Consider the following 22,040-nt stretch of genomic DNA (forward strand, 5'->3'; position numbering starts at 1 on the left):
GATGTAAACTTAGACGAACTGATGCAGAGTGCTGATTCCGGCTAGTTGGCGCATATGTGTTGCTCTTCTGTTCCCGCTCTGTAAGCACTGCTTTTTTCATAAGTGATCCTAGATTTAAGCACACTATTCAGGAAGCATAATCAAACCTTATACATAAAATTCTGGCCTGTTCACTTTGCACATCGTACTGCTCTAGTTAGGCGCTGTCTCATCCTGTTCTCGTATAACTTTAATGGGGGGGGGGGGGGGGGGGGAACGATTTTACGCAACTTTTAGGCGGCGTTCGTGAACACCAGAAGTGCAACAGAGTTACATGTTTCACTTTGCGTTTTCGGTTTGTTCTTGGAGGAAGGCGGGATGTGATCGGGGCACATCGTCGGTGGCACCTGCGGCGCCGTGTCCTAACAACCGCATTTTTACGCGGCGTTTCCCAAATGACACTACATGCACATGTCTGGAATTGTCGAGCATGACCCCGGGCTCGCATGCTATGTCCCTCCATCCCACCCCCCTCTGCGAAGGGATCGAGGGTCATGACCCCCTGATTCCCTCGAAATTTACGCTTCAGTGTGATAGCGTTTTTTTGTTACTTGAATTAGATTACATTGTTCTGTTGTCTATTATGCCGTATACGCCTCATGCCTTCCGTCTGCGGCTGGTTAAAAGTTAGAACCTCCTCCTTCCTCATGCGCGGTGTAAACGCATTTCATCACTCTATCTCCTTCAAACACATGGCGTGTGAACCAGTGGGCAGGTTTTCCCGGTAAACTATGGCAGTGGTTATTTTCCTTCCTCCTCGAAGTTTCGCCTTTGATTGGCATGCTTAGGGCACTGCCAGAATTGTTCTTTGCACTTTTCACAGCCTCTGGTTTCCATATGCAGTGCATATCTTATTCTCAGCAACTGTCGGAACAAGTACCGGATGGTGCTTGCCAGTGATACGCTACAGCATGAACGCAGCCCCGTCATTCATTTAAGTCCATTGTTAGCTTCGAGAAATTTGGATTGCTAATTGATCAACGCGGCTTGACACTGCCGAAAACAGACGCAGAGAAGAATAGTTTGCGCCTACTTTGACTCACTGTAACATTGCCATAGATAGAAAATAATGAAAAGTAACGAATATTAAAACTGCTGGGCATGAGGTTGGGAGTGAGTGAGGACAAATGCGATGAGGGTGAGGGTGAGGGAGGACCAGCAGTATTTTTTAAGTGAGGATGAGGGCGAAGGAATTTTTTTAAGTGAGGGTGAGGGAGGGCTGCCGATTGGAAATTGAGGACAAGAGAGGAAAGGCCAAAATGAGGGCATTTGCCCACCTCTGCTCTCGCCTGCCTTCAGCTTTCCTCACCTGTCGCGCCTATCATCCTCCTCAGTGGGAGTGCAGACTCTAAAAATGGCTTCTTCTTCAAGGCGACCATGAAGGGTGTGCACATGAGGGGTGTATCAAGTGTTGGCTGTTGTGCAGAGACCCTTGGCTGATGCGGTGGAAACTTTACTTTTGTGCAGGTGCGGTGGACGTGGTCCTGGCGTCATCAGCAACCACACTTTTGCAGCAGGTGGGGTAAGCCTTGTTGTTAGCAAAGGAATGACTCAACTCTTTCCCTATGATTTTTTTGTAGGTTTCAATAGTTCATTTTTTTTCTGCGTGCACTATTAGACTTCGTACCCTTATGTAATGCATAAAATGAATGCTATGCTAAAAACTTCAATTTGAAGCCTTAGAAGTCAGAGTGAAGTAAGTGTTGCAAAACAAAGGTTTAGTTGCCAAAAACAAAATTTATAAAGATGCACCTGTACCTGAAAATTAAAGAAATGTTAAATTTTTCTGGAATACACAAAATGTTTGTGATGTAAACCGCACACACTTCAAGGGACAAGAGGAAGGGACACAGGATGAGCGCTGACTCTCAACTAAAGGTTTATCGCTAAGACCCATAAAGTTGACTTTACCTTTCAGGGGTACGTCAGCACAGGACCGGGTTAAGTGGAGGAGTATGGGAATGGCCATCGCCCTCTGGAAGGTATAGTCCGGCTGATGATATATACCCTTCAGGGCGATTGCATCGGAAAGGAGCACGTGGCAACACCACGTGTCAAAGTTTTTGCAACGGCACCTTTCGTCCTTGGATTCATTCGATCCTCTCACAGTGACCCCACTCTTGTGCCAAATTGCACCAAACAAGATTTGCTGCGTCACCCTTGTACAGGGTGCGCACATGTTCTTGAAAACCTTTAAAACTCTTGAATTCGAAAATTTCATTTTCGAGGCCCTTGAAAATCCTTGAATTCCTAGCATTAGAAAAAAAACCTAAGAAAATCAGAAAAAAAAATACGCGGTTAAAATATTTGTCTTTTCAATATTGTGTTTCAGTATCTGCATTTCAGGCGTAAAAAATCAGTTTGTGCTAATATAGCCGACGTTGTGCGGTGGCTAGCCACATTGGAGCCACTTGCTCTAAAGCCAACTTGAGCTGATTCAATCCAATTCGATTTTGTCGCTTTGTTATGGTGGTTGACGGCATTGAATTTTTATGTCTGTTCTGCACCCGACTTGTTGTGGCTAAAAGCATCCGACTGCAAAGCAAATGCCTCGGAAATGCAAATTTCAAGGCGCATGGCTTTACGACGACGCTTACAAAGACTCTTGATGTGGTGTTCAAGCGTGATAAAACAAAAGTGCTGATGATTGTTGACAACTGTCCCGCTCACGGTGATGCGGAAGGCAATTCGTCTTGAATTCCTCCCTGCAAACACAACTGCTGTTCTCCAGCCCCTGGATCAGGGGGTGATCAAATCTCTGAAGACAAACTACAGGAAGCTACTCCTCAAGAGGATGCTAATATGCATGGACAATTCCATAATGTAGAGCGTAACATTGCTGTCCTCGGTGGGAATGCTAGCTGACGCATGGAGTGCAGTAACGCCAGCAACGATATGGAACTGCTTCCAGCATGCCTTCCGCATACCAGGCCACAGCAGTTGCCTGACTGCGCTCAAAATGAAAATGAAGACTGCCTCCAAATGGAGAGCGATGATGCAGGGCTAGTGCTTTCTGCCCTCTAAGTACACAACATAGCTGCTGACGATAACCTCTGCGTGTGCAGGGAAGACACTCTGGTTGACGACTTGGTAGCTGAGTTGCTGCCAGCATAGTACAGCAGTGAAAGTGAAGAAGAGGAATCAGAAGAGCAATCCTCTGTGACAGCAGCACAAGCCTTCAGATACCTTGCCGGGGTCCGGAAATTTTTGACTGCAGCAAAAAATCCTGAAAAAGAACTGGCTGCTCTTACTGGAATAGAGAACTTTGTTCTGAATGCACATGTAAAAAAGAAGCAATCAACAATTCATGATTTCTTCAAACGGTCTAGTCAGCCACAGATTTCCAATAAACTTGTTCTGGATCCTTCACCTCTGCTGTTTTTATTGTGTAATAAAAGAGTAGAAGTTCTTAAAATGCGATTTAAGTGAATACTTAATTATAATGTGCACTGTAATCTTGCTCAGAGTCATATATGCGAGAACTTCCGATAATTCAAACAAAATCCTGGGGTCTCTTCGAGTTTGAATTAATGAGAGTCTGCTGTAATAGCGATGGAAGAAACATTGATCCGTGCATCGTGGAGCCTTTTTTTCATGTCCAAATTTACTAGCGCTCCCTTTGAATCACGGTTTATGAAGATACAGGATTGCAGTGCATAAAAAGTAATTTATAAAGAAATGCACAGATTTAGTGCCTCTTGAAGCCTCTCGATATTGGCTGTGCGCAAAAAACCAAAGCACTGTTTCTGCTAGTGGCAGGCAAAATGCCATCAACAGTTGAAAGCAAATAAAGAATAATGAAAGGACGCCCCTTTTTTTTTTTTCTTACTTGCCCGGTGGTAAGAAAATAAACTGCATGACTTGTAGAGTACTTACAGCTGATCTGGAACTACCTTAGACACCAACAATATCGTAGGAACCCATGTTTGGAAAAATCGCTTTAATACTCGCACGGAAGAGAAGCGCCGCCCCCGTTCCAGCCCTGGAATGACGGCGCTCCCTTTTGCGGCTTTGAGTGCTCGCTCTCGGTTGTGCTCTTGCATTGCCAAGCCGTGATACGAGGAAGTTGAGCAAGACTAATAAATTTCTTAACATAATTAATTTATTTTATTTTCAGTACACCCTGCAGCGCCGAAGCATTATAGCAGGGGAGTGGGTACAACATTAAAGTGACGAGCAGATAAACAACAACAAAAAAATCACACGAGAGAAAGAACAAAAAAAGGGGGGGGGGGTAGACAAAGGAGTAATGAATTAAAAAAAATACAAGAGGAACAACAGTGCATTCGGTCAACAATAATAGTTTGAAGGAACAGTAAAATCACAAATCATTGATTAGCCGTAAAAATACATCTCGGTCTGCACTCACATCAGTTGGCAACTTGTTCCATTCAGAAATAGTACGTGGAAAAAATGAGTACTTTTTGTAGTTAGTTTTACACGCCATTTCTCGTATTTTAAAACTGTGGTCTGTCCTGTTAGAAATATAGTGGGCTGTTTTGAGGTACTTTTCCTTATCAATGCCTGTTGTGTCGGTGTATATTGAGTGCAGAAGTTTGAGCCTTTGCTTCTGGCGCCTTATCTGTAGCGGTTCGAGTTCTATGTGTTTCTTTATCTGTGTTATGCTGGCATGTCTGGAATATTGCCTTGATATAAATCTGGCTGCGCGGTTTTGTATACCTTCTAATTTATCAATCAGGTACCGCTGATGCGGATCCCATACTGCAGACGCATATTCCAGTTGAGGCCTTACCACTGACTTGTAGGCAGTACTTTTAAGAATCTGAGGAGCAGTTCCAAGGGTCCGTATGAGTAGGTTGAGCATTTTCCCAGCTTTTTTGACGGTCATATCAATATGATTTGCAAAGGACAGATCAGCAGTTAGTAGGACTCCTAGATATTTAACTTCTTTTGCCGTGCTGAGAGTGGTGGAAAAATACAGCGCAGAGAAGGACGAGGACAAAATGACTTTCATTTTGTCCTCGTCCTTCTCTGCGCTGTATTTTTCCATCATGAATAACCAGCACGCCCAGACTGCTACGGTGCTGAGAGTGGTATCACCTAGTTTGTAGGTAGGTTCATTAGGAATCTTAGACTTAGTAAATGTTACCTGGTAACATTTGTTGGTGTTCAGGCCAAGTTGCCAGGTTTGGCACCAGGAGGCTATGCTGTCCAGGTCCTGCTGCAGGGCATCTACATCTTGTACATTTCGGATTGGTCTATAAACAACGCAATCATCTGCGAATAATCTTATTTGTGAAGATATGTTTGAAGGGATATCATTGATATAGATTAGGAAGAGTAGCGGTCCCAGCACCGAGCCCTGCGGCACTCCCGAAGTGACTTCAACAAAGCTAGAATTTTCGCCTCCAATTACCACGCATTGCATTCTGTCGCTCAGGTAGTCTTCGATTACTTTCACAACTTTATCATCCAGGTTAAGAGTTCTCATTTTGTACTTTAGTAGTTCATGTGAGACGGAATCAAATGCTTTGCGATAGTCGAGAAAAACTGCATCGGTAGGGAACCTTTTTTCAGCAGTATCCGCTAGCTCATGAAAAAGTTCAACCAGCTGAGTGGTGCAGGACACGCCTTTGCGGAAACCATGCTGGTTGGGAAAAAAAAAGCTGCTTTGTTCTAAGTGTCTAATTATATTGCTGTATAGTAAGTGCTCGAACACTTTACAACATACGGAGCACAGTGAGATTGGTCTATAGTTGTTCACAGAGAATTTGGAACCGCTTTTAAGGTATGTCACCACCTTTGAAAAGGCATTTTTTTGTAAAAATTACATTTTTTCTTTTTTATATTTAGAGAGTCCCCAAACATTCAAGAATGTTTTTCAGCAACAATCATGTTCGTATCTTATTTAGTTCAAAAGTTATAGCTAACTTTCCAACAAATAATGAAGAGTTCCGAAACCGAAACTGATGTGGTTTGGTAACAAAAACAAAAACGATAATCTACGGCGCATATTGAACTTTTCTGTTATGTTTTAGTCTCATATGCAAAATCTTTTTAAAGGCAATTTGTAAGGCTTTGTTTTTTTTTTAAATATTTCTTTAAATTTCCGCAAGGGGGTGCATGACGCTACTAACGTCTCTGTTTTTAATCGTGTTTTTCACAAAACTTGATTTCTTGCACTTTCTTGTTGTGCAAACAGTTGTAACTTTGAACTGAAGGAACATTTTTCAATGAAACTTTGCACGCTCGTTTCTATATTACTAACCTGTGCAGTGAACTAGGATGAATGAAATCGAATGGTAAGTTTTGATGTAATCATGTTTTATGTCAAGGAATGCAAAAAAAAATGACACATTTGTTTGTTTTCGTTGGAATTTTTTGTATAACATGATTCCCAATAATCGGATGGCAAAGATCCTAGTTAGTTGCACAGCCTGGTTATTTGGCTAACTCTGTGCCAAAAAGTGTAGAATTTCTGCACTCCATTGGCTAGTTATGAATGTTTGCGTAACAGCCATGTTTGGAACATTTTTTGTCAATAACAAATTCTAACATCATTTTTTAAACTTTTTTTGCTTTTGAATATCATATAAAACGATGCTTTATAAGGTCAGTGCGAAATAAAAATTTAAAGGTCAAAATTTAAAAAAATTTTCAAAAAGGTGGTAACATACCTTAAAAACTGGTACGACATAAGCTTTTTTCCAGTCTTTGGGTATTAGGCTGCATTCGAGTGTTTTGCGAAAAATTACTTGTAAGTACTGTAAGTATTGAAAGAACAGGCTTTGAGTACTCTAGGAGAGATTCCATCTGGACCAGTTGCTTTGGTTTCGTCAATGGAGTTTAGGCACTTCCTGATACCCTCAACTGTGATTGTTATTGAAGGCATTACGTTTTGCACTCTAGAAGTAGTGCCGGGAAAAGTATCTATTTTGTTCTTTTTTAGAAATACTGATTTAAAGTAGTTATTAAAACAGTCAGCTTTAGCGTTATTCTCAGATATCTGGTTTCCATCGTAAAGAATACTCGGAATACCTGTTCTCTCCTTGCGTGTCTTTCTTAGGTAGCTCCAAAATGCCTTGGGATTACTGTTAATAGATTCAGCGAGTCCGGAGAAGTAAATCTCCTTGGCGGAAGCTATAGCTGCGGTATAGGCTGTATGCAGTTCCTTTAGATGGCGCCCAAGTTCGCTTGAAGGATTCTTTTTGTATTTTTGGTAAGCACGGGTCCTTTGTTTTATCTTCCGTTTGACCTCGTAAGTCATCCAGGGTTTGTCTACTTTAGGTTTGTCAGAGATTTGTTTGAAAGGAACGTGTTTTTCGATCAGTGATGACAGCACTGTTTTAAAAGAAGTCCACAGAAGTTCTGCGCTCTCAGGCGAATGTTCTGTAAAAGCCTGAAAAGCTGCCTCTAAACCCAGACTGATTTCATTATAATTCGCCCTGGAATAGTCATAAACCTTCCGTACTTCATGGGTAGGAGGAATAAGGTGTGGCAGAGTGAGCATTGCGGTTACAATTTTATGATCACTGATTCCAGGTAAAACACAAACGTCATGAACAACATTCGGGTCATTGCAAAATAATAAGTCTAGGGTGTTATTTCCACGCGTAGGGTTCACAACGTATTGCTCAAACCCATACTTAGAAATCATATCAATAAATGCTGTACAAGTTCCGTCTGAATGCATGCTGTCACCCCAGTTCAAGTTTGGAAAGTTGAAATCTCCTGCTAACACAATACGTTCATCTGGAAGCGAAGCCAACGTGTCATCAAGGGAAGAGATAACTTGCGGTCGAGCGCTTGGTGGGCGGTACACGACGCCAAACGCTATCGTTCCTTTATCAGGAGTGGTGAGCCTGCACCAGACTGATTCGTGATCATTGATTTCCATGTCAATTGCAGTACAATGCAAGAATTCTTTTGCCAAGATAAACACTCCACCGCCTCTCGAATTCCTGTCTTTTCTAAATACCTGGTATGCCGAAGGAAATACTTCGCTGTCTCTTACTGAGTCGTCTAGCCAGGATTCTGTTGCAAAAACGATGTACGGATTAAACATCTGGAGCAGGCCATAGAATTCATCAATTTTATTCTTAATGCTTTGACAGTTTATTAAGAGAACAGGGCACTTCGAATGTTTAGGTTTCCCGATGCTTAAGAGTGGTCATTTTTTATCTAGTTTAGTTACCTCTTGGGTAAGATCGTCCCACACGAAAACTTCTCCATTTATGATAAGTTTGTCGTATGTTAGGGCCACTTTGTCTTTACCGTTAAGTTTTCTTGGCTTACCAACAGCCCATAGCTTTTGCCGTATTTCTCTGACACGCCGATCCCCGCAGGGGGCACCTGTTAAAGCAGGTGTTTGTGTGTTTTGTGCGACACCACGGACCCCGAGCACCCACGCTTAGCCGTGCGTGGCATCGTCGTGTCTGGGGAAAAGGGGATCCTGGTGGTTGAGCCGATGCCGAGTGTTTGGACCTTTAAGGCCCCTCGGCGGAGGCAACACACCACTTTGGCCCACGCTTCCCATAGACGGCACCTCCGGGCTGACCCACCCGGGGGAAATCGGCAGTCGCCTTTTCCTGTTCTCCCCTCCATCTTTCACTTACCTATTTTCTTTCTTAGAACTGTCCTGTCCTCTCTTACCTTCTTCATTTCTTCCTACTTCCAGGCGGCGAGGGTTAACCTTGTGTGGCTAGCTACCCTGAGTTACGCCATATTGGGTTATAGTTACGGTGTACAGCTGGCGTGGGCAGGAATTGACAATTTCTGTCCCGTCCCCTCGTTGGGCTCCATGGTGGGTGGCTGGCACTGCAGCCGAACAATACAATATTTTATGGCATCTAAACTCCTTAACCCCGATCGTCCTCCTTCTAAAAGGGGGCGCACCGAGACCACCATGTTCTTCTCAAAGAACATAAACAACTTTCCTCGTTTCCACGTGGTCCACAGTGACCACGAGGAAATTACTGCACGACTTGTGTCCCCATTTCTTGTTTCCCGAACGTTGACTGAGGCCATTGGCCAGGGCTATAAGATAAAGAAACTTGGAAACGGTGACCTGTTACTAGAATTAATGTACAATCATCAGTATCAGAAGCTAAGTGCAGTCGAATCATTTGGAGAAATACCGGTACAGATTAGCCCGCACCGATCACTAAACACTGCCCGAGGAGTCATCTCTGATGATGACCTTAGGTACGTGAGTGAGCAAGAACTTCTTGAAGGCCTGAAAGAACAAAATGTCACAGATGTTTACCGGATAAAGATCAGACGAGATAACAAAGAGATAGAAACAAAGCACATTGTACTCACCTTTGCTGCAAGCACTCTCCCAGAATCTGTCGAAGTAGGCTACACAAAGATAAAACTGAGGCCCTACATCCCTAACCCACGCCGTTGCTTCAAATGTCAGAAATATGGCCATGGCTCTCAGAGTTGCCGTGGCCAACTCACATGTGCAAAGTGTGCCTCGCACGAACACCCTACAGACAACTGCGAAGAACAGCTGCTTCTCTGCTCAAACTGTCAAGGTAACCACCCAGCTTATTCACGCTCATGCCCATACTGAAAAAAGAAAAAGAAATAATTACACTGAAAGTCACCGAAAACATATCTTACGGAGAGGCACGAAAGCGGCTTTCTCTTCCTCAAAAGCCACACTACTCCGTTGTGACGCAGCAGGGCGCGGCATCACAGCGGTCGTCGGCACCTGCCCAGGAAGCACACAGTTCTTCCAGGGCAGCGCCACCTGCGCCCTTGGTGGAGTCAGCTAGCGCTACTCCACCACCACCCGCAAAGCTGGCTGCGCGGACCCCCAGGTCAGCCGGCCCAAAGGCCTCGACCCATGAGTCGAGGCCTAAAACTGACAATCCTGTGCTTTCTGCACAGTCGTCCACCGCATCTGAAGATGCGATGGACACAACTTCTTCACCCCAGCTGCCTAGGCGGCAAAGCTCACTGGAGCGAAAAAGAAAGGGAAAAGTCCCAATAACAGGTCCCAAGGACCTACAAACCTAAATTTAAACTTGTCCCTTAAATAACTTTTAATTATGGCGCTCCTCATTTATTGGAACTGCCGAGGACTCTTTAAAAATTTAGATGATATATATGAAATTCTTGCGGACTATCAACCAAACATACTTTGTCTGCAAGAAACCCATTTAAAACCAGCAGACTCAAATTTCCTTAAGCAATATAATGTATTCAGGAACGACAGGCAAGGCAGCTCTCACTCCTCTGGTGGCGTTGCCATCGTAACACAAAAATCAATCCCCTCTCGAAACATCTCACTCAACACAGACTTAGAGGCAGTGGCAATCAGAAGCTTAGTTTATGGCAAAATAACAACCGTGTGTTCCCTGTATATTGCTCCAACTTATAAGCTAAGTAGCGAAAGTTTTGAAAAATTGATTGATCAACTTCCGGAACCTTGGTTGCTGGTCGGAGACTTTAATGCTCACCACCCATTATGGGGATGTACAAGAACCGACTCCCGAGGCGTTCTAATCGAAAAATTCTTATTGTCCTCGGGATCATGCTTACTAAACACGAAACAGCCAACTTACTACAATATAGCTTATAACTCTTACACATCCATAGATCTAGCCATTGGCTCCTCGATGTTCCTGGCAGCTACAGAGTGGACTGTCATTAACAATCTATACGGAAGTGACCATTTTCCGATCTTAATAAAATATACTGGGAACGGAAATGAAAATGTGTCGAATCCCGTAAAATTCAAAGAAAATGCAGCCAACTGGAAGATGTTCAGGGAACAGTCATCATTGGCCAGTTCATCAGTTACTGACTTAGGCGTTGATGAAACTCAACGCTTAATCACGCTGCACATCATAGAGGCAGCAGAAAAATACATTCCACAGACGTCAAGTAAGCCACGAAATAAACGAAGACCCTGGTGGAATGCAGAATGTAAGACTGCTCGTGAAACTCAAAACAGGGCATGGTCGAAACTACGCCGATACCCCACAGCCGAAAACCTAATAGCCTTTAAGCGTGCAAAGGCAAATGGCAGGCGTATTCGACGCATCTCCAAGCGCGAAAGCTGGTCATCATTCCTTTCTTCAGTGAACTCCTATTCTGACGCACACAAAGTTCACAACAGGATAAGAGCACTTAAAGGATATAGCACAGTCCCAACGCCCCTTGTCAGCACCGGTGGTGACTCTCTTGAACATCAAGCAGACACACTAGGGCAACACTTTGAATACATATTCAGCTCAGCACACTATACAGATTCCTTTTTGCGGCACAAGGCAAGAGAGGAGAGGAAGCACATACATGATAAAAGGCCATCCTCAGGAGGATACAATAGCCCATTCACCATGCAGGAGCTGAAGATTGCACTAGACACATGTGGTAACACAGCACCAGGTCCTGACAGGATCACATACGGAATGCTCAGGCATCTGCATGTGAACACTGTTGAAACCCTACTCTACCTGTATAATAAAGTATGGGCCACAGGACGCTTTCCTAAAGCATGGAAGGAAGCGATCATCATCCCTATATTAAAACCCGGAAAAGAACCCACACTTGCTGCTAGTTATCGGCCTATCGCACTAACCAGCTGTCTATGCAAGCTTTTTGAGAAAATGGTAAATCGTCGCCTTCTCCATTTCCTTGAATACAATGGTCTTCTTTATCAAAACCAAGCTGGTTTTAGAGCTGGGCGATCAACAGCTGATCAGCTCATTGCGTTTGAGTCTTAGGCAAGGGATGCTTTTGTACATAAACAACATTGTTTATCTGTCTTTTTCGATCTTGAAAAAGCATATGATACCACTTGGCGCTATGGTATCATCCGCGACCTCTTCTCTCTTGGCATCACAGGAAACATGTTGAGCACAATTCGAAGTTATTTGTCTGAACGGACCTTCAAAGTTCGTGTTGGCAATGCATATTCAAAGCAGTACATTCAAGAAAATGGTGTCCCTCAAGGTGGTGTTCTCAGTTGCACACTTTTTGTAGTCAAAATGAACTCTTTAAAAAGCGTGCTGCCAAAAACTATTTCTTGTTCTGTATATGTTGATGACGTCCAGATAAGCTTCAAATCTTGCAACTTGGCCATCTGTGAACGACAAATTCAGCTAGCTGTAAACAAATTGTCCAGGTGGGCTGATGACAATGGGTTTAAATTTAACTCTGGAAAGAGTGTTTGTGTACTTTTCTCTAAGCAGCGTGGCATCAGGCCTGACCCCAACATTACACTGAATGGCCAGAGCCTTGCCTTTAAAAAAGAACATAAATTTCTTGGCGTAGTTGTTGACGAAAAACTTTCCTTCATTCCCCACATAAAACAGTTGCGACTGAAGTGTCTCAAAGCGACGAATTTGCTAAAAATTCTCTCTCACCGGTCATGGGGCACAGACCGCGACTGCCTTCTGAACCTTCTGAATAGTGTAGTTCTATCACGCATTGACTATTGCTCGATGGTTTATGGGTCAGCATCATCCTCTGCGCTAAAATTGCTCGATCCCGTGCACCACCTCGGCCTTCGCCTCGCTACGGGCGCTTTCCGAACTAGCCCAATTGCTAGCCTCTATGTCGAGGCGAACCGATGGTCACTGCAACGAAGGAGACAATTTACTTCTCTAACTTATGCTATGAAGGTATTATGCCAACTGGACCATCCATGTCGTCGGCTCCTGCTTGACAAAACTGGCACAGCACTTTTCTCAAAAAAACCATCTCTAACACCACCATATCCAATCAGAGTTGCCACGCACATTGAATATCTGAATGTTTCGGTTACCAGTCTTCATACAACTTCCATAAAAGACCTAATTGCTCCTTGGGAAATGCACGGTGTTAATTGCGACCTGTCGTTTCTTGAAGTGGGCAAACATGCATCCCCTATTGCCATACAGCAGCACTTCATGTCACTTCAGGAGAAGTACACTTGTGATGAATATTACACTGATGCTTCGAAGTCTGCTCAAGTCTCCTGTGCAGCACATGGACCACAGTTTTCACAGTCAAAAACCCTGAACAGACATACTAGTATATTTACCGCTGAATGCCATGGTATCCTTTTAGCTGTGAGACACATTATAGAAAATAAAATACAGACGTCGATCATCTACACAGACTCCCTCAGTGTTTTAAAGTCCCTATCCTTTTGGAAATGGCAAAATAAGAACCCAGTACTGAACTCTCTTTATAACACCCTTATGTTTGCCCATGAACAAGAAATTAAAATTACACTGTGTTGGGTGCCAGGCCACCGCTGTATACCTGGTAATGAGGCAGCTGATAGGCTAGCTGCTTCAGCTGCCCTTCGAAATAAGACAGACATTGATAAGATAACTTATCATGACCTCAAACCACACATAAAAAACATGATTCGACGACAATGGCAAGAGGAATGGGACGCAGCATCAGAAAATAAACTACACACAATAAAGGCAAAAATAGGCAGGTACACCACAGAAAAACAAGACAGATTTAAAGAAGTAGCCCTGTGCAGGCTGAGAATTGGCCACACATACATAACCCATACATATCTTTTAACCAACTCTCCTGCACCACACTGCTCGAGATGTGGTGATCGACTCACTGTCATTCATGTTTTAATCATATGTACACAACTGGAACCAGAAAGAAGACGTCATTTTCCCTCCTTGTTCACTCATCAAATACCTGCCCACCCATCCATTTTTATTGGCGACAACCCAATGTTTCCTTTAAAACAGGTGCTTAAATTTTTATCAGAAGTAGGCTTTTTACATGAAATTTCTTATCGACGTGGGTCTCAGCCCGCTCCTCCTTGAGAGGACGGATGAGATCTTTTAATACATCTACTTATACATTGCGCATCCATTATATATCACAAATGAATTTTAGGCCCTATACACCATTGTTTTTAGCGATATTACAGAGCGAATACATTTTTAGGCCCTATCATCATCATCATCATCAGCCTGATTATACCCACTGCAGGGCGAAGGCCTCTCCCATATTTCTCCACTTAACCCGGTTCTGTGCTAGCTGCATCCACTTGACCCCTGCGAACTTCTTAATCTCATCCGCCCACCTAACTTTCTGCCTCCCCCTGCTACGCTTTCCTTCCCTTGGAATCCAGTTTGTTACCCTCAGCGACCATCGGTTATCCTCTCTTCGCACTACATGTCCTGCCCATGTCCATTTCTTCTTCTTAATTTCCACTAGAATGTCATTAACTTGAGTTATTTCTCTGACCCACTCTGCACGCTTTCTATCTCTTAATGTTACCCCTACCATTTTTCGTTCCATAGCCCTCTGGGTTGTCCTCAACTTAAGTAGAACTCTCTTGGTTAGCCTCCACGTTTCAGCCCCATAGGTGAGTACAGGCAAGATGCAACTGTTGTATACTTTCCTCTTGAGCGATACCGGTAAGCTGCTAGTCATAATCTGCGAGTGCTTGCCAAATGCGCTCCATCCCAATCTTATTCTTCTTGATATTTCCTTTTCATGGTCTGGATCTGCGGTTACTACCTGTCCTAAGTAGACATATTCGCCTACTATTTCCAGTATTTCGCTACCTAATGTAAACTGCTGTTCCTTCCCGAGGCTGTTGAACATTACCTTAGTCTTCTGCATATTGATTTTCAAGCCTACCATTCTACTTTTTCTGTCTAGGTCATCAATCATTATTTGCAGTTCATCCCCCGAGTTGCTTAGCAAGGCAATGTCATCAGCAAATCGCAGATTACTGAGGTATTCTCCATCTACCCTTATCCCTAACTGCTCCCATTCCAAGTCTCTGAATACTTCCTCTAAACAAGCTGTGAATAGTACTGGGGAGATTGTGTCTCCTTGCCTAACACCTTTCTTTATGGGAATTTTTTTGCTTTCTTTATGTAGAACTATGGTTGCTGTGCAGCCACTATATATATCTTCCAGCACTTTCACGTACGGCTCGTCTACCCCCTGATTTCGCAATGCCTGCATCACCGCCGAGGTTTCAACTGAGTCAAATGCTTTTTCGTAATCAATGAATGCTAGGCCCTATACACCAGTTTTTTATCCCTTCATGAAAAATCACAGCTATTCCATCATATAAACTTGAGTGCACCATTAACCTTGAGTTTGGCGCTCTTTGGCCTGAGTCGCCCTTGCGCCATTAAAATCCATCATCATCATCATCTGACACGCCGAGAGTAGTCCCTTGAGATTGCAAAGTTCGACCCTTTTAGTTTATTGCCATTGCTTAGGACCGATTCGATGTCCTTATATGATGCAAAATTTACAATAATCGGTCGTTTACGCTCAGAAGTGTGTTTGCCTATCCTGTGGGCCCTCTGGATTTCCCCTATTGTTACCTTTAACGTGTCCTGGCAGAGCGCCCTAACAAGGTTCTCAGAAGTTTCCCAGCTTTCACGTGGTTCAGCATCTTCAAAGCCGTGGAAAATTAAATTCATTCTTCTGCTATTATTTTCTAAGTAGTCTATTTTTTTGGCTGTCACATCGACTTTTTCAGAATGACTTTGAATTCCGCATTCCGCTGTTGCAGTCTCATGTTCTTTACTTTCAAGAACGGCCATCCTTGACTCGAGCGATTCTATGCGTATTCTGAAATCACTCACTAGATTTTCCAGCTTAGTTTGTCTTTCCACAATGTCACTTAGTCTGTTAAGAATTGCTGTCTGACCCTCTTGCAGACTGTGAAGAATAGTAGCCGTTTCGGCGCCAGGACCGGGGTTTTGTTCAATGTCGCCAGACAATAACAACAATTTGGCGAAGAACGCCTTCACTGACAGGACTAGTTCATACATCCTTTGTGGGAAAGGCAGCAGCAGCAAAAAGCGATCATCGCTTCTATAGCAAGGAAAGTCGAGCCTTACCTGCAGTATGCAAAAATGCCTGATTAGAAGCATGTTCACGCTGTCGCCGCTGCCTTCCCCACTGAAGGCGAATTGGTACAGATGAGGCCTTTTATACTGGAAATCTTGAAGGTCATGTGATGTTCCTGAGGGCACGTGGTGTCGGTTATTACGCCAGTGACCCTGCACGTTGTAGCGAAGATCTGGCAGGCAGTAGTTCTGGTCAGTCCATCGGTAGCTATCTTGAAGGGGGTGTGTCCTTGTCTCCCAGAGCATGCTGTTGACACAGTCACCGATGACAGAAAGCAGCAACTGCAGTATGCAAAAATGCCTGATTAGAAGCATGTTCACGCTGTCGCCGCTGCCTTTCCCACTGAAGGCGAATTGGTACAGATGAGGCCTTTTATACTGGAAATCTTGAAGGTCATGTGATGTTCCTGAGGGCATGTGGTGTCGGTTATTACGCCAGTGATCCTGCACGTTGTAGCGAAGATCTGGCAGGCGGTAGTTCTGGTCAGTCCATCGGTAGCTATCTTGAAGGGGGTGTGTCCTTGTCTCCCAGAGCATGCTGTTGACACAGTCACCGATGACAGAAAGCAGCAACTGAAGTATGCAAAAATGCCTGATTAGAAGCATGTTCACGCTGTCGCCGCTGCCTTTCCCACTGCACCTTCCAATCATAAATGCACCTTCCAATCATAAATGTCAGTGCATTACCTGGAATGTGAAGAAATAAATTCAGCATTGCAGTACTATTTTTGGGTGCAGCACATTTGGAAAGCTTGATTGGTGTTTTGAGGCCTTTTTATTTTAGCTGTGAGTCTGTTCATTTTTGCATTGTTACTGCATAATACACTTTTTAACATTGTATAGGTATTTTTCTTTTCTTCTCAGCACGACTCGCAAGCTTCAATCACTCCGGGCTAGAGGAAGTAGATGCCAATGGTGATCTCATCAAGTTATGGTGTCAGAGTGGTCTGCAAACCTGGTGCTTTCATGTGCACAACATAAAAGGCCTCTTTGAAAATGCGCCTGGCGGCAAGGGAGGACATCTCAGTGCAAAGGGCAAGCTAGTCAGGCCAAAATTTGCCCGACTCTCAGATTTGCTGGTGGAGCTACAGTTTCAACGCTGAGTGATAATATGACCATTGTTTCCCATGTCACTTGCTGTGAAAAGAATGCCATTTTCTTATGGAGAGACTGCATCTAAGATATTTCTAGCAATGTTTCCAGATTTAAAAAAATTGCAGAAAGTTTTTCTGAGGAAGAACCAAGGTGTTCTACATCATCTCGGATGGTCCATTTCATAAACAAATTGATTGAAGAGCTTGGCTGGCCAGAAGTGTACTATTCAATCGAAATTTATGAAACTCCAAAACCTGAGTAGCATGTGCAACAGCTGGAGGTAAGGTATTTTTCAAAGGCACAGCAGAAAATTGTAGTGGAGCATTTACAGTCATTTCGTTTCCACTATGTCCACTATGATATGTGCTATATCATATCATATATCATATCATATATCATATCGAAAAGTCTCTCACAGAACTACCTGAGGACAAGCTACTGTGCTTCTTCAGTGATAGACTCATCACAATGAAATGCGTGAAAAAGGAATTGCAGGAAGCTCTGAGCTGCAATCTCGTAAGATGCGCAATGCTTTTGGCTCAGGCCTTAGTGCATTTGGTGCCAACCTTGAGCTTCTAGTGATAGACATGTACAGTAAAAGCTCGTTAATTCGAACTTCACGGGACCCGGAAAAAGATCGAATTATCCGATGTTCGAATTATCGAATGGCCTCGAAAAAACTGACAAGAACCATTTGTATAACTGTAAATGTACCGTATATAGTCGCGTAACGAACCCGCTCGCATAATGGACCCACTCAGCCCCGATTTGTGGCAACGAATAAAAAAAAAAACAACGTAAGTCGTTAGCGCGTCCTTTTGTTTCGCGCCGTCGCGGTCCACAACACATTTCTTGGCAGTGGGCCGATATGCTGCGCAGCGATAACGGCGTGTTTATCTTTTGACTTTAGCTCCAGCAGGGTGGGGGGGAAGTGAACTTGGCAAAGTGCCAGCGCTTGTCCAGTTGTGTAAGCCTCCTTTTCAGTATGTTCGCTTTATCATGCTATGAGCGACTGGGGCGGGCGCGTCTACCGCGACTCCAATAATCGGAACGCGCGATAGCAGCAAGCGGCTTTTGAAGCAGCGTTGTGATCGCGGCTGACTTGCGTGCTTCCGTTGACAACTGATGGTTGGAAGGACGGATGGCTATTGCAAAAAAAAAAAGAAAAGAATGTTTAACCCGTAGTGCCCGTCCGAGATCATAGCCTTTCATGGGCGTTGGCTGGGACCGCGTCAACAGTACTTATCCCTATTTCCAAATTAACAGGGTTGGAATTAACGTATATATTTAGTTCCGAACTACGTTGTGCAGAAGAGAGCAGGCAGCCACCGCCGTCGCACCCATGCACTGACCTTGCTGCGGCCGCCGTCCCCTCCCTCCAACGCCGCCGCCCGCCGCGCCGGTCATGGCGCCATTTAAGTTTTGCTCCCTTTTACTTGGTTTTACCTGGTTGCATCTTCTGTCCCCGTTTTGGACGTGCGCAGCCTTTAACTATGCCTTCCGATCGCGGAAGTGTTTCTTTATTTTCTTTTTTTTTTTTTTTTTGCCGCGTGATGTGCGCCAAGCCGCCCAGACGCGGCGGCACGTAGTTTGAATTACCCGTAGCGGAATCGACTCGCGTTCGAATTAATGGGCTTTTTTATACACAGATCTCTATGGAGCTTGGGCGGACCAAGTAGTGTAGTTCGAATTATCCGAAAATTCGAATTATCAAGATTCGAATTAACGAACTTTCACTGTATTACTATTTCAAGCATGCTGTTCGATCGGCAAGACTTATTGATCAGCAGAAGGCATACTGGAACATGTCTTTCTTTGACATTTAAACAACAGGTAGTTGGCATTTCAGTCCAGTCTTGAGAGGGTGCTGGAACAATTTGAAGTTTTCAAGGTCTACTTCGAAAACGAAGCAGAAGTTGGGCCAACAAGGGCTGCAGTCCAAAAACTGCCAGCTGCTGGCAACACCACTTTCAGACGATTCTAGCAAAGATGCGCAATACTGCCCAACTATTCTCTGGATTTCAGACTTTATTTCAGCGGGAAGAACCGCTCATTCACACTGTGTATACAGAGTCCCCGAGTCTAATGAAGAAGGTGCTGAGCCGCTTTATGAAGCATGATCCAACTTAAATGGCACAGAACTGAAGAAACGATGTTGCAGCACCGGGAGGTCTGAAGCAGCATGTGGAGCTTGGATCTGATGCTGACAGTTTTTTTGCTGGAGACCCTAAGAAAAAAAAAAAAAAAAAGCCTCCAGAATCGGAGCACGAGCATTTTACATTCCTTTTGAGGAAACTTCCTTTAGAGACCAAACTATTGCTCCACTTGCATTATCTCGACCCATATCTACAGATACCTTTAGAGGACACTGTGCAGTCTGTGTTGCAGCAATGGGGCCCCAAATCATAAATGGTGAGCAGATGGCATCACTGGTTGACAAGTGGCATTCTCTTCACTCTCAGCGAATTAGTGAACATGCAACTGCCCATGTTTCTGGTGTTGACAACTACTGGGCTTCCTTGCTGGGCTGCGGAAAATATCCACTGTTGTCCATCTTCATTGGGAGTTTATTGATCCTACCACACGGAAATTCAGACTGTGAGCGCGGGTTTAGCGAAAACAAGGCAGCCGGGCAGACTTGGGAATCATGGCCCTTAATGGCATACAACATGTCAATATGCTTTGATAATGACCTTTCCAACGTGCCAGTGACAAGAGAACTGATTAATGCTGTTAGGCAATCTCACAGAAATTACTTACACAGTCTTCAATGGGAGGCTGACGATCATGAAAGAAAAAGAAAAGCTGCTGCTGTTAACACTCCACAGAAACAGATTCAGTACATAGGATATTTTGGCTTGTCCCTCTTCATGTCTCTGTTTCCTGGTGCGCTGCCTTATATTCAACAGAAACAGAAGACCAAGCTTGTGACTAGGAGAAGCAGTGTGTAGAAATGCGCCTTGAACCATCCAAGGCAATACTTCAGCGCACACAAAAGCTGATAAAGATTTGGAGGCCATTGAGTTTTGGCAGTGGCTACTGACCGAAGCCAACACAAGTATGTAGAAAAATATGACAGCATAAATGAAAAACTCCAGAAGCTCTAGAAAGCCTTTTCAGCATTTCGAAGAGATGTGCAGATACACAGAGGAAACGTGTGACCTATTGTAATTATGTTAACATGTGACCGAAGCAAAATATCTGTTAAAATAAACAGCCTTTAACATATTCTAGTCATTGAACACATATTGCCTGCTATGACTGTGAATATTGAAGGCGATTCTGAGCAGAACAAAGAATTACCTGTTCAAGTAAACAGAAATTATTTTATGCTACTGAGTTTGTCCTCACTTAAACGTCAAAAATCTTAAGTACATTCTTTGATATACTCCCCCAGTATTTCTGTATTTGGAAACAAGCACAAAGGTATGTCAAGAGAAGTCTTCATGTAGGAAATTTCCAGCATTGTTGACAAACATAAGGGCTATGAAAAGTAAGGTTCAATATTAATATTGTCACGTGGCTGCGACAATGCCGTGATCACAAAAAAACACAGGTGTAGAAGCACTGAAATTAACTCTTTATTGGGCTGACTTGCACCCTCAAAATAACTTGGCGGCGGCGATGACGGCAAACATGCTCACTGGTCGTCTAATAGCGAATACCTGTCACACCCGTCAACGCTCAATTTAAAGGGGGATGTGGCTTTCAGCAGACGGAAAATGGTCAAAAAAATCGATTTTTTTAACATTATTTTCTGCTTTTACAACTCTTGTTTCATGTAATTAAAATTTTTGACCTTTGAAAACCATCTAGAAATAATCGTGCCTCGTTAATATGGACACTTTGGTTTTCGACCAAAACTGTCCATTAAGCGAAGCATCCATAATAACCAGTCATAAATAAAATGAAAAGGATTTTATTGAGAAAAGTGAATTGTAATTAATGACTTCTTTTGTAGATAACGGTGTGCACTGGACTCAAAATTTGACAGAACACTGGCAGTTTTGAGTGCATTATCCTTATGATTGTTGTCCTCGAAAAATTGTAGTGCAGTCTGAAGCGACTCGCGTACCATGACACGTGTGATGGTGGGCTTTGTGTTGGTTGAACTTTCGAGCATGAATCGGCGTCCGATTCTCTACTCACTGCCACTTCCAAAATGACCTCGGCACTGAGCAAAGTAGCCGATAAGTACAGTGAAATCTCGTTACTACGAACACCACATTAACGAACTTTTCAAATTAACGAATTTTTTAAGAATCCTCGGCAGATTTGCCATGTTTTCAATGTAAAACTATTTCAGAATTAAGAATTTCAAAATAGATATATTTCGGAATAACGAACATATTTCATTTCTTGTTCGATAATTTTGGAACATCAGTATTACGAATTTGGCTAAAATTAACAGCACCGCAGCTTGCAACTCTTGCGTGAAACGAAACAGAAACCGCCGTTTCTGTGTTTATGGTCCGTGGGCTGTAGCTATCATCATCAGGACATCTAGGACCAGCTCCTAGCGCCACCATGAAGCTATGGTTTATTACACAGTAGCCAGCAGGCCTAGCTGCCTGCGTTTTTTTTTTTCTTCCTGTGTTGTGTGTCGTACGCGACTCGTGCGTTCGCGCGTGCGGGACGGAATTTTTTTTTTTTTTTTTTGCCGCTGATTATCTTATTGCGAAGTTTGTGCGAGATTGGCGATGATATTAGCCAGCAAAGTGCCAAGAAGATATGAATGCAGCTGCTTTCACTGCAAGAAATCGACGCAGGGAAAAAGCGATTCGGCCTCTACAGACAGCTAGCATTGCCCCATCGACTGCCGCGATCATTATAAAAGACCGAGACAAGATTTTCAAAGCTCAGGGAGCATTGAAGATGGGGTCATAAAAAACTCCGATGTGTTGTTGTTGTTGTTGTTTTTTTGTTTTGTTTTTTTGCACATGGACAAAGTCCGTACTTTCAGCGCTCGGTGCAATCACGCACGCGATGAGGTGTTCCGGAAAATGGAAGGTGCATGTGCTTTAGTGGTGTAATTTAGTGCGCGGTCGTGTTTGCTGCACGCGGCAGAAGAAAATAATGGATTTC

The 22,040-nt window shown here is 43.6% G+C and overlaps 1 long non-coding RNA gene across 1 annotated transcript in view; it reads left to right on the top strand.

Moving 5' to 3' along the window:
- The first annotated feature begins 1,502 nt into the window (after positions 1–1,502).
- The window catches only part of LOC146187497 (uncharacterized), a 34,569-nt gene continuing 14,031 nt past the window's right edge, over positions 1,503–22,040 (top strand). Inside the window, exon 1 of the long non-coding RNA XR_014708244.1 lies at positions 1,503–1,556. This is a non-coding gene — a long non-coding RNA (uncharacterized LOC146187497). The remainder of the gene's footprint in view (positions 1,557–22,040) is intronic.

The sequence above is a fragment of the Amblyomma maculatum genome, chromosome 6 (genome assembly GCF_055883805.1).
Source record: "Amblyomma maculatum isolate TAMU_Amacu chromosome 6, ASM5588380v1, whole genome shotgun sequence".
Lineage (NCBI taxonomy): Eukaryota > Metazoa > Arthropoda > Arachnida > Ixodida > Ixodidae > Amblyomma > Amblyomma maculatum.